The sequence below is a fragment of the Schistocerca piceifrons genome, chromosome 4 (assembly GCF_021461385.2).
Source record: "Schistocerca piceifrons isolate TAMUIC-IGC-003096 chromosome 4, iqSchPice1.1, whole genome shotgun sequence".
Classification (NCBI taxonomy): Eukaryota; Metazoa; Arthropoda; class Insecta; order Orthoptera; family Acrididae; genus Schistocerca; species Schistocerca piceifrons.
Genome location: NC_060141.1, coordinates 302,214,085 through 302,228,852, shown reverse-complemented (window position 1 = coordinate 302,228,852; position 14,768 = coordinate 302,214,085). Strand labels below are relative to the sequence as shown.

General features: G+C 44.1%; 1 protein-coding gene and 1 pseudogene across 3 annotated transcripts in view; one reads left to right on the top strand and one right to left on the bottom strand.

The window, feature by feature from the left end:
- LOC124795091 (UDP-glycosyltransferase UGT5-like) overlaps nt 1-14,768 on the bottom strand; it is a 79,058-nt gene that overhangs the window by 32,290 nt on the left and 32,000 nt on the right. The gene's annotated exons all lie outside the window — the stretch shown is intronic.
- On the top strand, nt 8,407-8,524 carry LOC124796623 (annotated as a pseudogene).

The following is a 14,768-nucleotide window of genomic DNA, read 5'->3' as shown; positions in this document are numbered from 1 at the left end:
CCAAAGCTACCACCCCTTCGCGAGGACCACCCACGCACATGGTTTGCCCTGGTTGACCATGTCTTGCAGCAACACGGCGTTGCCTATTACAATTCGAAGTTCCTTTACTTACTATGTCACTTCCATGATGAACTGACCTGATCTGCGATACTGTGTGTGGCTTCGTCCCCCATGACAGACAAATATGTTTTCGCCCGACGCACCATCCTTGAAAGACTATCCACATCAACAGAGGAAGCTATCCACCTCATCAGTCAAAAGTCGCTGGGTTCCAGATCCCCGTCGCAGGTCTGGCGCCATCTCCACGCCATGATAGACACACATCACATGCCAGACATTACGCTTTGGTCCATCTGGTTGCTCAAACTTCCTCTGGAAGTTCAAATTCAACTTCTCCATGTGACTTCAATCCCACTAGACGCCAGACTGAATATCGCAGACCAGGTTTACAACATTCTGCCCGCCCCACATACCCCCCCACCCCAAGACGGCCCTACAGAGTGCGCACAACTTGCTCCGCACATGTGAGCAGGCCCAACGCCACCTGGCAGCCACCACCGTAACTCCTCTCCCACCAGCACTACTGCAACGACACCGTCGGAGAAACCTACAAACAAGAACCCCTCCACTGCCACTTCCACCTCAGCCAGCACAACGGATGACACCACGTGCTGTCCAAGTTGGTGTTATTTCCATTCCAGCTTTGGTGACACGGCTAAGAAATGTCGTTCTCCATGCTCATTCCCAAACTAATAATGCAACCCAATTCAGGCGCTGCGGGCCGCGTTGCACCGCACAGACTCCTATCACTTAATACTTCTTCATCTCACGCACAAGGACACTTGTACATGAAAGACCCAGTGGCTTGCCTTTAATTTCTAGTCGATACAGGGGCCGAGGTTAGTGTGATACCTTTGTCCGCAGGTATTAAATTCGAGCGTCAGCCTTGCCCCCGCTTCGAGCTCCCAATAAGTCCCAGATCCAATCTCACAGAATAACTAATTTAAGTCTTAAACTGCAGGACATTAATACCCCCTTACAGTGGACTCTTGTTATCGTGGAGGTGGATGAACCTGTGCTTGGGGTAGATATTCTCTTAGCCTACACACTGTCACCCAACTTACAACAAGGTACACTAACCTTTAACTCGATAGACCGTACCACGGGTTCAGGCATCTCTTCCCTCTAATCTGAGTGTGCCACTCTATTGTGTGAGCTAGCTGAAACCGCTGTTGCAGTGCTCTCTCTTGGATCACACAATGACGAACTTCAGGACAGCAATGAAGCTCTCCATTTATGCATCACTGCCATGCAAGCCAAGCTCACGGACACTCGTAAGCAGGTCGCCCAACTGTCACACACAGCCACGCCCCCCACCCCGGGCACCGCTTACTCGCACCTGTCGCTGACACTGTGTGACATTTCTACTGCTGGACAGAAGCTGTGCCTGATACACTACCAAGTACCCCACCGAGCTCTATAACAAGGACTACCAGTGGATCATGGCCACTGCTACTGACCTGCCAGTCTGGGACACACAAGCGTGTGCTTTACAGGTTAGTCATAGTCCATCAGGTGTGGTTCCATCATCCCCATCAGTGTTCACGATCAGCAACGGTACTGTCCACAGAATCAATACCACGGAAGGCCCACCATACGTGCAAAGGCTAGGTGTTTAAACCCGGAAAAACTTAAACACGCCAAAGATATTATTCAGGAACTTTTAGATAGTAAAACTATTTGCCCTTCTTCTAGAAGTTGCTCATCACCCATTCATTTGGTGCCCAAGAAAGAAGGCACTTTTCGCCTCTGTGGTGACTATCGGGCACTTAACACCAGAACAATTCTAGATAATTATCCCATACCAAGTATTCAAGACTTTGCTTCCCAACTGCATGGGGCACAAATTTTCAGTGTAATGGACTGTCACAAGGTGTACTACCAACTGCCAATGGCACCAGAGGATGTTGAAAGATCCGCTATCACCACCCCATTCAGATTGTTCGAGTACGTGTTTATGCCATTTTGCCTTAAAAATGCTGCACAGACGTGGTAACGGTTCATCGACTCATTAGTTGGAAAACTTGACTTTGCATATGCCTACCTGGACAACTTGTTAATTTTTTCTTCCTCCCTCGAGCAACATGAACTCCATTTAAATACAGTGTTCCAACTATTAAAAGCAAATGGTGTCGCAGTGAACAATGTTAAGTCACAACTCTGCCACACTAGTGTCACTTTTCCGGGCCACGGGGTTTCTGCCGACGGCATCCGCCCCATACCCAAATGGGTCAAGGCCATTAGTACGGTGCCATTGCCCAAAAATTTTCAGGGCCTCCACCACTTCCTTGGAACGGTAAACTACTACCGCAAACACATCCCCCTTACTGCCGACATACAAGCCCCACTGATGGGTGCTCTCACAGGAAAAAACACTTCAGGGTCTCGGGCAGTCACATGGACTCCAGATATGCGTCGTGCATTTGATAACCTAAAGTAAGCCTTACAGACGGCCGTTAAGTTTGCTCACCTCATTCCTGATGCTCCCATCTCACTTACTACAGATGCGAGTGATACAGCATTGGAGGCCGTACTTCAGCAACCTGTGTGTTGTGTTGTACAGCTGCTCAGATTTTTCTCCCACAAACTGTCCGCTTCCCAACGTAAATGGGCAACCTTTGACCAGGGACTGTTTGCTAATTACGCTGCCATCAAATATTTCCAAGACTATATCAAAGGTCACCATCTCGTGGTATTTACCGACCATGAACCATTGATATACACTTTCCGTAACCCAGGAAAGGACTCATCCCCGAGACATTTTTGGCATATGGACCTCATATGTCAGTTTATGAATGACATACATTACGTCAGAGGGACAGACAATATCATTGCCGATTTTCTATCTTGTGTGTCGGTTTTATCTCGACAACTGGACCTCAGTGAACTCCCTAAATTGCAGACAGAGGATACTGAACTCGCTGCATTGCGCTCAGATGTTAAAACAGGACTCAAACTAGAGTGACAGACACTTCCTGGTTTTTCATCACCCATCTGGTGTGACATTTCAACAGCATGCATACATCTTGTGATTCCTACACCTCTCTGCTGGGACATTATTAATAGTATCCACGACTTGGCACACCCTGGCATTCGCACCACCACACATCTGGTATCTGAACATTTCATTTGGCCCGGGGTTATAAAACAATGTCACAGTTGGGTGTGAACATGTGTGGCTTCTCAGTGCGCAAAAGTAGGAAGTAGGACGTCATGCATGGCCCCCCATGGGTACGTTCGATGTGGCAAAAAGAGGATTCCAGCACATACACATTGATATCGTTGGGCCCTTACCCCCCTCGGTCCTCTTCTGTTACACACTCTCTGCCATTGACAGGTTTACCCACTGGATAGAGGTAATTCTTCTCACTACTGTCACAACCGATGCAGTGGCCTGAGCCCTTTTATTAATGTGGATCTCGCACTTCGGCTGCCCAGCTTCTATCACCACTGACCAGGGTCGCCAGTTCGAGTCCGCCCTCTTCCGACAGCTTTGTGAACTCTGTGGGGTGAAACGATTTAGGACTACAGCATACCACCCCCAGAGCAATGGGCTTGTTGAACGCTGGCACCGAACGCTTAAAGCATCCCTGATGTGCCACGGAAGTGAGTTGGCCAACGCCTTACCATGGATAATGTTAGGCGTTCGGACCGCGTACAAAGATGATCTTGGCGCATCCCTGGCATAAGTACTATATGGAGAACCCCTCACACTCCCAGCAGATCTAGTCGAGCCTTCACTTCCTCCAGATGAAATCTGCGACTCGACATTTGTCGGGCATGTCAAGGAGCTAATCACTAACATTTGCGTGCCTCCTCCTTGACCGCACTTGCTCCCTCCCGTACTTCCGCATATGGACTTGGTGTCGTGCACTCCCGTCATGGTGTGCGATGACACCGTCCGACCAGCACTCAGACCTCCATACTTGGGCTCGCACAGAGCCATATCGCGGCGTACCAACATGTTCAAAGTGCTCATTAACGGCACACCTCAAACGGTATCTGTCTGCCACCTCAAACTGGTGTGGTCTCTGGGAGAACTGCCCGATACCCCACCCAGTCAGCCTCAACCCCTTGATACACTCGCCTTGCACGAGGCATCTACCGACAGTCCGCGGATGAGTGACGCCCATTCCCAAACTTGTGACATTACCCATTTCCAGTCATGTGACAGTGCTACAGGTGCATGTGACATTCCCATACAGAGTGATGCATGTGACGACTCCAACTCCTAAAGGCAGCCCCCTGCCTCTCCTCTGTTAGGATTCAGTGACATATCAGGGGCCAGCCCCAGAACGTGTGATGTTGCCGACGACAACTCGTGTGGAGATTCTGTCAGCCCTTATATGGAAGTGGTAGTGAATGTGAACACAGATTTTATTTGCAGCTCTAAAGTGTTTTTTGTTATGCAGGTGGATAATGTGTGTATCTTCTACAAATGAGCCAGCACCCCCAATGACAACTTAACCCAAATTCATCTTCTCCAGTCTGTCTCATTGCCTCTTGGTACTGATCCATCAATGGTAAAAGTACTATGTACTGCAACAGGTATTCAGGTCCACTACTCCAGCTCCTCAAAACCCCTCCTCGGATCCCTCGACTGCTGTACGAGGATTCAGCCAGTCAGACACGACCATCCGGCCCCCTTGCTGGCTCGAAGACTTCAGTTACTAATGTAATGTAATGTAAGGTATGGTTTCAGTTTAAACACTCCCCCCCCCCCCCCCCCCCCCCCGGGTGTTTCCTTTACATGTATGCCCCAATATTTATGTTTTTTGCTCCACACTCTAGGGGGGGGGGGGGGGGGGGGGTAATGTGGTGACTATCGACCAAGTTGCGTGTAATATCTTTGTTTTGGCAAGCTCTTTGTGGTAGTCGCGAAAGTGTACACACATGCACAGAGAATCAAGAATGTATATAACTGTATATGTGTGCTTGTTGTTGTTGTGGTCTTCAGTCCTGAGACTGGTTTGATGCAGCTCTCCATGCTACTCTATCCTGTGCAAGCTTCTTCATCTCCCAGTACCTACTGCAACCTACATCCTTCTGAATCTGCTTAGTGTATTCATCTCTTGGTCTCCCCCTATGATTTTTACCCTCCACGCTGCCCTCCAATACTAAATTGGTGATCCCTTGATGCCTCAGAACATGTCCTACCAACCGATCCCTTCTTCTGGTCAAGTTGTGCCACAAACTTCTCTTCTCCCCAATCCTATTCAATACTTCCTCATTAGTTATGTGATCTACCCATCTAATCTTCAGCATTCTTCTGTAGCACCACATTTCAAAAGCTTCTATTCTCTTCTTGTCCAAACTATTTACCGTCCATGTTTCACTTCCATACATGGCTACACTCCATACAAATACTTTCAGAAATAACTTCCTGACACTTAAATCTGTACTCAATGTTAACAAATTTCTCTTCTTCAGAAACGCTTTCCTTGCCATTGCCAGCCTACATTTTATATCCTCTCTACTTCGTCCATCATCAGTTATTTTGCTCCCCAAATAGCAAAACTCCTTTACTACTTTAAGTGTCTCATTTCCTAATCTAATACCCTCAGCATCACCCGACTTAATTTGACTACATTCCATTATGTGCTTCTGAGTAGTAAAATAGTGCTTATTACATGTGTTATAGTGTGCATCATTGGATTCAGCAGTCCTACAACACTAAAACCCACAAGTTGCTTTATGATTTACTGTCAAGTGCAGAAGGCACAGTGCAAAACTTATGAAGCTCCAATAATAATAATAATAAAATAATTAGTGAACTTTAACTTGAATTCAGATGTTCATAGCAAACCCTGCTGACTGAGTGTCGTGCAAATACAATATTTCTTTTGAAAGGCAAGTAAACTTAAATTTATTTACTGAAAGGGATAAACTGTGGCTTATTCACTTCTAATTATGATCTTGAATAGTGGATAGTTGAGTACATGAGACAGAATTTGCCAGGAGAGTAATCCTGTGTGTTTTGGAACAATAAATCAACTCACTGAACACTTATTTCTTTTCAAATTCCCTTCACCTACCAAAGAATGGAATACAGAGCCAGAAAGATAAAGACAGCAGAACCTCTTCTGTGAGCAGTGAGAAGTCTACTCTTGCACCTAATGGGTGCATGTAGAACACCTTCTGCTGATAATACTAGGCTTACTACCACAGGGCCAGCAGTAAGGAAAGAAGATGCAAATACTGGCTCAAGTGAAGGGAAAATATGGTAAATTAAAGGAGATATTGGATTCAAGGAAATGAAGGCATGGATTGACAGAGAGTGGCTAGAAATCTGGGACAGGGCAGAACAGGGAGGTGAACCTGACATTTGCTTTCTAATGTAAAAGAAAGATCAAGAACGTCATAATTCCTTGCAAACAAGGGAGCTATACCTGTTGGGAGACGGTCTATATCTCAGCTACTTACTGAAAAAATACACCACAGAATGTGGAGCAATCAGTACGTGGATCACGTCATTAGACAAGCTATTACAGACCAGGAAAAGAACATGTTTGGCAATACGATAGCCCACAACATATAAATGGGGAGTTTTGGCACAATCTGAACTTGCTGACAGCTAAAGTATCAGCTTGTAAACTGCAAACCAACATGGGCAAGAGTGAACCAAGAAGAGGCCACACATCATGGCAAAGGGAGACACCATAACAGAACATCCACCTACAACAACCTTCTGGAGATGAGCCTCAGTAATGACTAGGATGGAATTCCAGGGACCCTGACAGCCATCTTGAAAATCTCTTCATCTCGGCTGACACTTGTAGCACAGTCCCTATGAATGCTGAGTTGTGCCTCAGTGCTGCAGGGGCTAACTATTCAGACTATGAGGAAATCTGGTTTCATTCTGATGCCAGTACAGCAGTGTAATGTAGTGCTTTGTAGTATAGTCTAGTCTGAAATTATTGTGATGTAGCAATATATAGCATAGTACAGTAGACCAACATCATGTGTCTTCTGGATTCTTGATGAACATGTATCCGTCTGCCAAATGCAGAAAGGGTTGTTATAGGTTTTTAAAATTATTTATATATTGTTTTTAAATAGATATTTTACTAATTTTTTCCTTAAACATCACAATGCTTAGGTATATTAACTCATCTGAAGATATATTAAAATATTAACTGTTATTTTCATACATTCTAATTCCTGTGCAACATTTGGTCTGTTCTTGTAGCTAGGTAACAGGCTAAAAGAAAATAGCAAATAAACAAACAAATAAGTAAATAGTACTACTGGCAGCAGCAGCAGCAGCTATAGTGTCCAGCCTGAAGGCCGCTTTGATGAAGCACACCATTCTAGTCTGATCTCTGTTTACAACTTCCACTCCCCTCCTCCTTTCCCACTATTAACTAATTGACTATTTCTTGGTGCCTCTTGATGTGGCTTAGCAGTCCTGTCTTTTACTCAAATTGTACCACACATTTTTTTCTGCCCAATTCACTTCAGTACCACTTCATCAATTATTGAATATATCCATCAAATATTCAGCATTCTTGTACTGAATCACATTTGGAAAGCTTTTGTTCCCTCCCTGACACCCTGCTGATTACATGAATCCAGGCTGCAGTTCGGCAGGTAGAATGCAGGTGAGGGGTTGTGTTGTGTGGAGGGTGTGAGAAGAGAAAAAAAGTGGAGAGTGGAGAGGGAGGGTTGGGTAATGATGGATGATGGCATGGAGGGAGGCAGCAGGTGGATGAGATAGGAATGTGGGAGGGACAGGCGGAAGGTGAATAGTACATGAATGTGACACACTCCCACAAAAACCGTTAGTTTGTGCAGCGATGTGCAGTGTTGTGAGGGAGTGAATTTGGAGGGAGCAACATAACAGAGGAAAGGGAAACTGCGGCGAAGATGGTGTGAGTGCAGGGGTTACAGTCCGCAGCACAGTCTTAGGTACCCTCCCATGCTAATCTGTTAACAAGTCATCTAAAGGAAGTCTTCATAGCCTTCATAAATCCCAAGTCCCTCGCCTGGTTCAGGTTCATGATCCAGATGCAGGGTCTAGACGCTCTAGCCTCATTTCTCCAATGCCTCAATTCTTTCTCACCCACTTGCTTCACCTGGTCCTCCTCAGTCCAATGTACCCTTTTCCTGGACATTGACTTCCAGCTCTCTGATGGATCCATCCACATTTATATCCACTTCAAGCCCACTAACCATCAACAGTACCTGCAATCTGACAGTTGTCATCCTTTGCACACCACAAAAATCACTCTCATATAATGTGGCCACCCTTCTCCAATCTGGTGTGACCATACTTGTCCAATATGCTGAAGGTGTCATTAAGGCTTTTACAGACAGGAACTGTTCCCCAAACCTACTCCACAAACAGGCAACAGCCTTGCCACAGTGGATACACCGGTTCCCATCAGATCACCGAAGTTAAGCGGTGTCGGGCATGGCCAGCACTTGGATGGGTGACCATCCAGGCCGCCATGTGCTGTTGCCATTTTTCGGGGTGCACTCAGCCTCATGATGCCAACTGAGGAGCTACTCAACTGAATAGTAGTGGCTCCGGTCAAAGAAGACCATCATAACGACCGGGAGAGCTGTGTGCTGACCACACACCCCTCCTATCTGCATCCTCAACTGAGGATGACTCGGTGGTCGGATGGTCCTGATGGGCCACTTGTAGCCTTAAGACAGAGTGCTACCTCGTCCAGGAACAGATTTCCCATGCCATTTCCTCAAATGCCATAATCCTCCCACTGCCTCCAACAATCAGCTGCAAAGGAATAACTTCCTCATCATCCAATATAATCCTGGACTGAGACAACTGAACTATATTCTTTACCAGGGCTTCAGCCATCTACCATCGTAACAAGCAATGAGGGACATCCTCCCTGCAATCCTTCCCATCTTACCTAAAGAGGTATTCTGCTAACCACATAACCTACAAAATATCCTAGTCCAACCCCATGCTGCATCCACTCCCAACGTCCTGCAACATGGGTTGTATCCCTGAGGAAGCTACAGATGCAAGACCTGTCCAATTCACCAGCCAGCGGAACCTACTCTTGTCCAGTGACAGGCTTATCCTATCTCAACAAAGGCAGAGTCACCCTTGAAAATAGCCACACCATATACCGACCCTGCTGCAATTTCTGCACAGGATTTTATGTGGGCATGACCACAAATCAACTGCCCACCAAAATGAATGGCCACAGTACCTGTAGCCAGAAGAAGAATTGACCAACCCGTGGATGGAACACACTGCTGAGCGTAACATACTCAGTTTCACAAGCTGATTCACAGCCTGCGCTATCTGGACCCTTTTCCCCAGCAACAGCTTTTTTGAAACATCTTTGAACTCATCTTTCATTCCTGAATCCTCCTGGGCTCAATCTCCAATAACCTCCTGCACTCAGCCCCTCTTCACCACCACCTCCCATTCCTCTATTCTGTCACTCCCTGCTAATCCACTCACTTACATCACCATCAACAAGTGCTGCATGAACTAACAGATTCAGGTGCCTCTGTATCATGTTCCTATCCCACACACCTGCTGCCTCTCCCTCCTTGTATACTTGTTACCTCATTCAGAGCCATCAGATGCCCTCCCCCACTTCTTCCTCCTACTCCCCACTTCACCCCCTCCCCACCCATTTAACCCCCTTCCCTCCAGCCTATCTACGAAAAAGTACCCTGGCATTGTGCAGTGAGCTGGCACAGTGTAGCTGTACAGGTGTGTGTGTGTGTGTGTGTGTGTGTGTGTGTGTGTGTGTGTGTGTGTGTGTGTGCGCGCACACGTGTGTGCATGCATGTGTGTGTGCATGTGCTTGTGCTTGTGCTTGTGCTTGTCCACTGATTTACACTCATGCTCATAAATCAAGGATAATGATGATACATGGTGAAACAATGCTCTGGTGGGTGGTTTGCAGCTTTAAATCACCTTGAGGTATGACCACACAGTGCATTTGACCTGCAGTTGTTGCATGGTGGCACTAGCAGCAGTCCACATGTGTAGAGGTGTGTGGGTGCATGTCAGAGTACAGTTCAGCGAGTAAGTGTGCAGATGTTTTCAGACATGCTAATGGTGACTGTGCGTTGAAAATGGCTCAAAGAACACGTATTGATGACGTTAGAGACGGGTAGAATACTAGAGCGACTGGAGGCTGGTCAAACACAGCAGGTCGTAGCACAGGCACTCCGTGTGCCACAAAGTGTGATCTCACGATTATGGCAATGATTCCAGCAGACAGGAAATGCGTCCAGGTGCTATAGTACGGGATGTCCACAGTGTACAACACCACAAGAAGACCAATATCTCACCATCAGTGCCCGCAGATGGTCACGGAGTACTACAGGTAGCCTTGCTCGGGACCTTACTGCAGCCACTCGAACAGTTGTCTCCAGACACAGTCTACAGACGACTGAACAGACATGGTTTATTCGCCCGGAGACCTGCAATGTGTATTCCACTGGCCCCTGGTCACAGGAGAGCCTGTAAAGCCTGGTGTCAAGAACACAGTACATGGTCATTGGAACAGTGGTCCCAGGTTATGTTCACGGACAAGTCCAGGTATAGTCTGAACAGTGATTCTCATCGGGCTTTCATCTGGCGTGAAACAGGAACCAGACAGTAGCTCCTTAATGTCCTTGAAAGAGACCTGTATGGAGGTTGTGGTCTGATGGTGCGGGATGGCATTATGATTGGTGCACCTACACCCCTGCATGTCTATGACAGACGAACTGTAACAGGTCACCACTACAACTGCCTTTTCAGGGGTGCAGTGGGTCCCACCTTCCTCCTGATGAATGATAACACATGACCCCACCGAGCTGCCATCCTGGAGGAGTACCTTGAAACAGAAGATATCAGGCAAATGGAGTGGCCTGTCTGGTCTCCAGACCTAAACCCCATCGAGCACGTCTGGGATGCTCTTGGTCAACGTATCGCTGCATGTCTTCAAACCCCTACGACACTTCAGGAGCCCCGACAGGCACTAGTGCAAGAATGGGAAGCTATACCACAGCAGCTGCTTGACCACCTGATCCAGAGTATGTCAACCCATTGTGCAGCCTGTGTATGTATGCATGGTGATCATATCACCTATTGATGTCGGGGTACATGCGCAGGAAACAGTGGCGTTTCGTAGCACATGTGTTTTGGGACGGTTTTCCCAACTTATCACCAATACCGTGGACTTACAGATCTGTGTCGTGTGTGCTCCCTAAGTGCTCATGCTATTAGCACCAGTTTTCTGTAGCGCCACATTGTGTGGCACCATATTCTGCAATTATCCTTAATTTATAAGCATGAGTGTACATGTACCTTTGGTCAGGAAAGGATTTGTCTCAAAGATGACAAAGTTTTCAGTCTCTTGCCACTTCGGCTTACTGCTAAATAGGTTGCTTGAAATAATGTAAAGCAACAAAACCATCAAAAGTACTACCATATTTTACAGACTATAAGACACACTTTTCTCTTTGAAAAAATTCCTCCAAAATTAAGGTGCATCTTATTGAAATTAATATAAAAATGTCCAGTGATTGATCTAAATTTCCCACCAGTCTTAAAAATTGCCACATATCCGATGACATGGAAAACCTCTCTCTATCAGGCAACACTGGATTCAACTGGCAGCGGCAGCGCACCAATGCAGAGAACATGAATTGCACGCATTCACAAGCTTGCTAACACTGTCTCCCTCCCATCCCACCGTCACACACTGAGAACATTGTCTAGCGTATGATGCATCACTGCAGTCTACAGTGCCATGAACTTGAATTTGAAGTGATTTGTATTATCAGTAATAGTACAATATTTTTGTTAACAGTTAGTTTCATAATAGAAAAATAAAAGGTATTCATATGATGTGACCTATAAATTGAAAGTAGTAGCACATTCATCAAAAGTCATTGGAATTAATTCAAAAATGATTCAAATACACCCTCATTAGCATTACAGTGGAACTTAACAGACGTTATCAAGGGTGGAGTTGGTTGGTGCTACAAGTTTATGAAGCATCATGGACTTAGCATGCAAACCAAAACCAAACTATCTCAGAAAATGCCATAAGCACATAAAGACAAAATATTATCTTTCCATCATTTTATTATTCAACACTGAAAGAAAACCAGTGTGGAACTAAGCCAAACAGTGACTACGGACAAAACTCTTCTGACATTTGATTTTCTGACTAACAGAGCTATTGCCATGAAACACACTAAAACTGTACGTATAAAAGCAAGTGGACATGAAAAAATACACTAAAATGTTGCCCTTCCACATTGTGCTGATGGTACTAAACTTAATCCAATGATAATTTTCAAGCACAAAACAATGCCAAAATCATCCGAAATACTGCCACGTATTGTTGTTCACGTACATGACAAGAGTTGGATGGACAAGGCTGGTATAAAATTAGGGATTAACAGAGGGTGGGAGAGAAGGACAGGTGCTTTATTGAAGAAGAGTTGTCTTCTTGTGCTGGATAAATCTAGTAGTCATTTGAAAATTTCTGTGAAAGAGAAATTGAGACTGGGAAGTACAGAGTTTGCTGTTATTCCGGGAGGACTTACTTCACAATTGCAAACTCTTGATGTCTCAGTAAATAAACCATTTAAAGTTTATATAAAAGAGAAATGGAACAAATGGATGATGGATGAAACCCAACAAGAATTCATACTGAAGGGAGCTTTAAAAATGAACTACAAGCAAACAAGTGTGTCAGTTGATAAAACAGTTGTGGTCTATAGTGAGAGAAGACATTATTGTTAACTCTTTCAAGAAGTGCGGCATAAGAAACACTCTCGATGGCAGTGAAGACCGTCTTATAGATGAAGAGGAAAACGATGATGACAACGAGGAGGGGGAGGAAGAAGAAGAAGAAGAAGATAGTACAAATAATGATTTTCAGGGATTTTAAAAGTCAGTTCAGTTTTATAAACTAAGAATTTTTTTGTCTGGCTTTGCAATCTAATAATATAACTGGTAAAAATGTTATTAAAAATGCTTAAAAATTATGGTGTGTCATACTGTCCACAGTATCTTATACCCCATAAAATATGATGGATAAAGTACACACCCAAGTGGGCTAGTGGATAAAGGGATACATTAGGTACAGGTAAGAAGCATATTTAATACATAAATGGTGACACTGTACCAACAAAATATTTAATATATCACTGAATTACCTAGTCGGCTAGGAATCTATAAGAAGTATAAGCTTTTAAAAGCAACATTAAACATAATTACATCAATGAAGTAAAAACACAATACAAACTTGAAAGTATTTACAAATAGGTTAGCATAAGGTCATGCAGATCATAGAGGTTCAGGATACAATGTCAATAATCCAACAGGAATAAGAGACAAAGTACTACAATGTAATGTCCAAATACGTGTAGAAACAATGGGTTCTTTGAACACCAGCACATATACTTAAAAATCCACAAAGTAACAAAATGAAGTACCATCATGATCGAAGCTGACAAATTAAAATTCAATAAACATAAAATTACTGACATACTTGTTTAAAAAGCAACTAAACAGTAGTGAAAAAGACAAGGTTTAAATGGCCTTGTGCTATGGAAAAGACTTTGTTGATGTAATAATGTTTAATGTTACTTGTAAAAGCATTATACTGCTTATGGATTCCTTGTTTACTAGTTAATTCAGTGATATAATAAATATTTTGTCAGTGTAGTAGCACCACTCTGTGTAATAAAGATGCTTCTTCTCCATTCCTGATGTCTCGCTTTATCCACTAGCCTACATGGGTGTGTATTTTATCTAGTACATAGTGTGTTGCTTTAGATAATTTTGTTTTTACATGATTTTTGAATTGTGATTGGTTTGTTATGCCGCAATATGCAGCACCCCCTTTTTCCACCTCTCCTGTTATCCTTTCTCTCCCTAATGAACTACGTGAAGCTTAATGCACTTTTGTGTGTATAATTTTGAATTATTGTATTTAGTTTGAATCACTGTATTGCAATTTTGAATTATTTTATTTAGTTTTACATATACGTCTTTCTTCCTATTTCTTACAAATTTTCAATAGTATTGTGTAATCAAGTTGTTCATTTATTTTTGTGCACACTAGTGATGCCACTGTATCCATACAGCAATGCCACCTGGTGGCATATTTTGATACCTTGGTTTTGGAACACTAACGGTGAGGAAGCATACATCACATTATACTTTGCATGAAGGAAAATTTTTCTTTGGTATAATTATTTTACCTTGTATATTTTATAATGCTTTCAGTACCTTTACTCTGAAGGACTTTTGTAAGTTATGCTTGGGCTTAAGACATTACATTTCATTTGGCACACATTCTGAAGATGGGCTGTACCCAAAACGTGTCAGTATAAATTTTTGGAACAACAAATGACCAGTTTATTTCAACTGACCTATTCAACAGTGTTAGAAGTGCTCTCAAATGTTATACCATGGTTGCAGGCTTCTTGAGTAGTTTTATGTTGCAACTTGTTTACAGCCTTGTCTGTGTGACTGTTGACAACTCAGTGCCCCTACTATTCAGTGAGTTGTTACCTGTCTCCTGTATTATTAACATACATTTCTTTATGCATAAATTTAATTTTTTTCCTATATATAGAGTACCTTTTCTGAGCCTACCACTAGTTTAACTTTGCTCTTGGCCACAATTAGGCAGTAGCTGTTCATTTGGGTACACAGTTGGCTGATGGTCATGCCCACATAAAAGGCTGTGGAAAAGTTACAG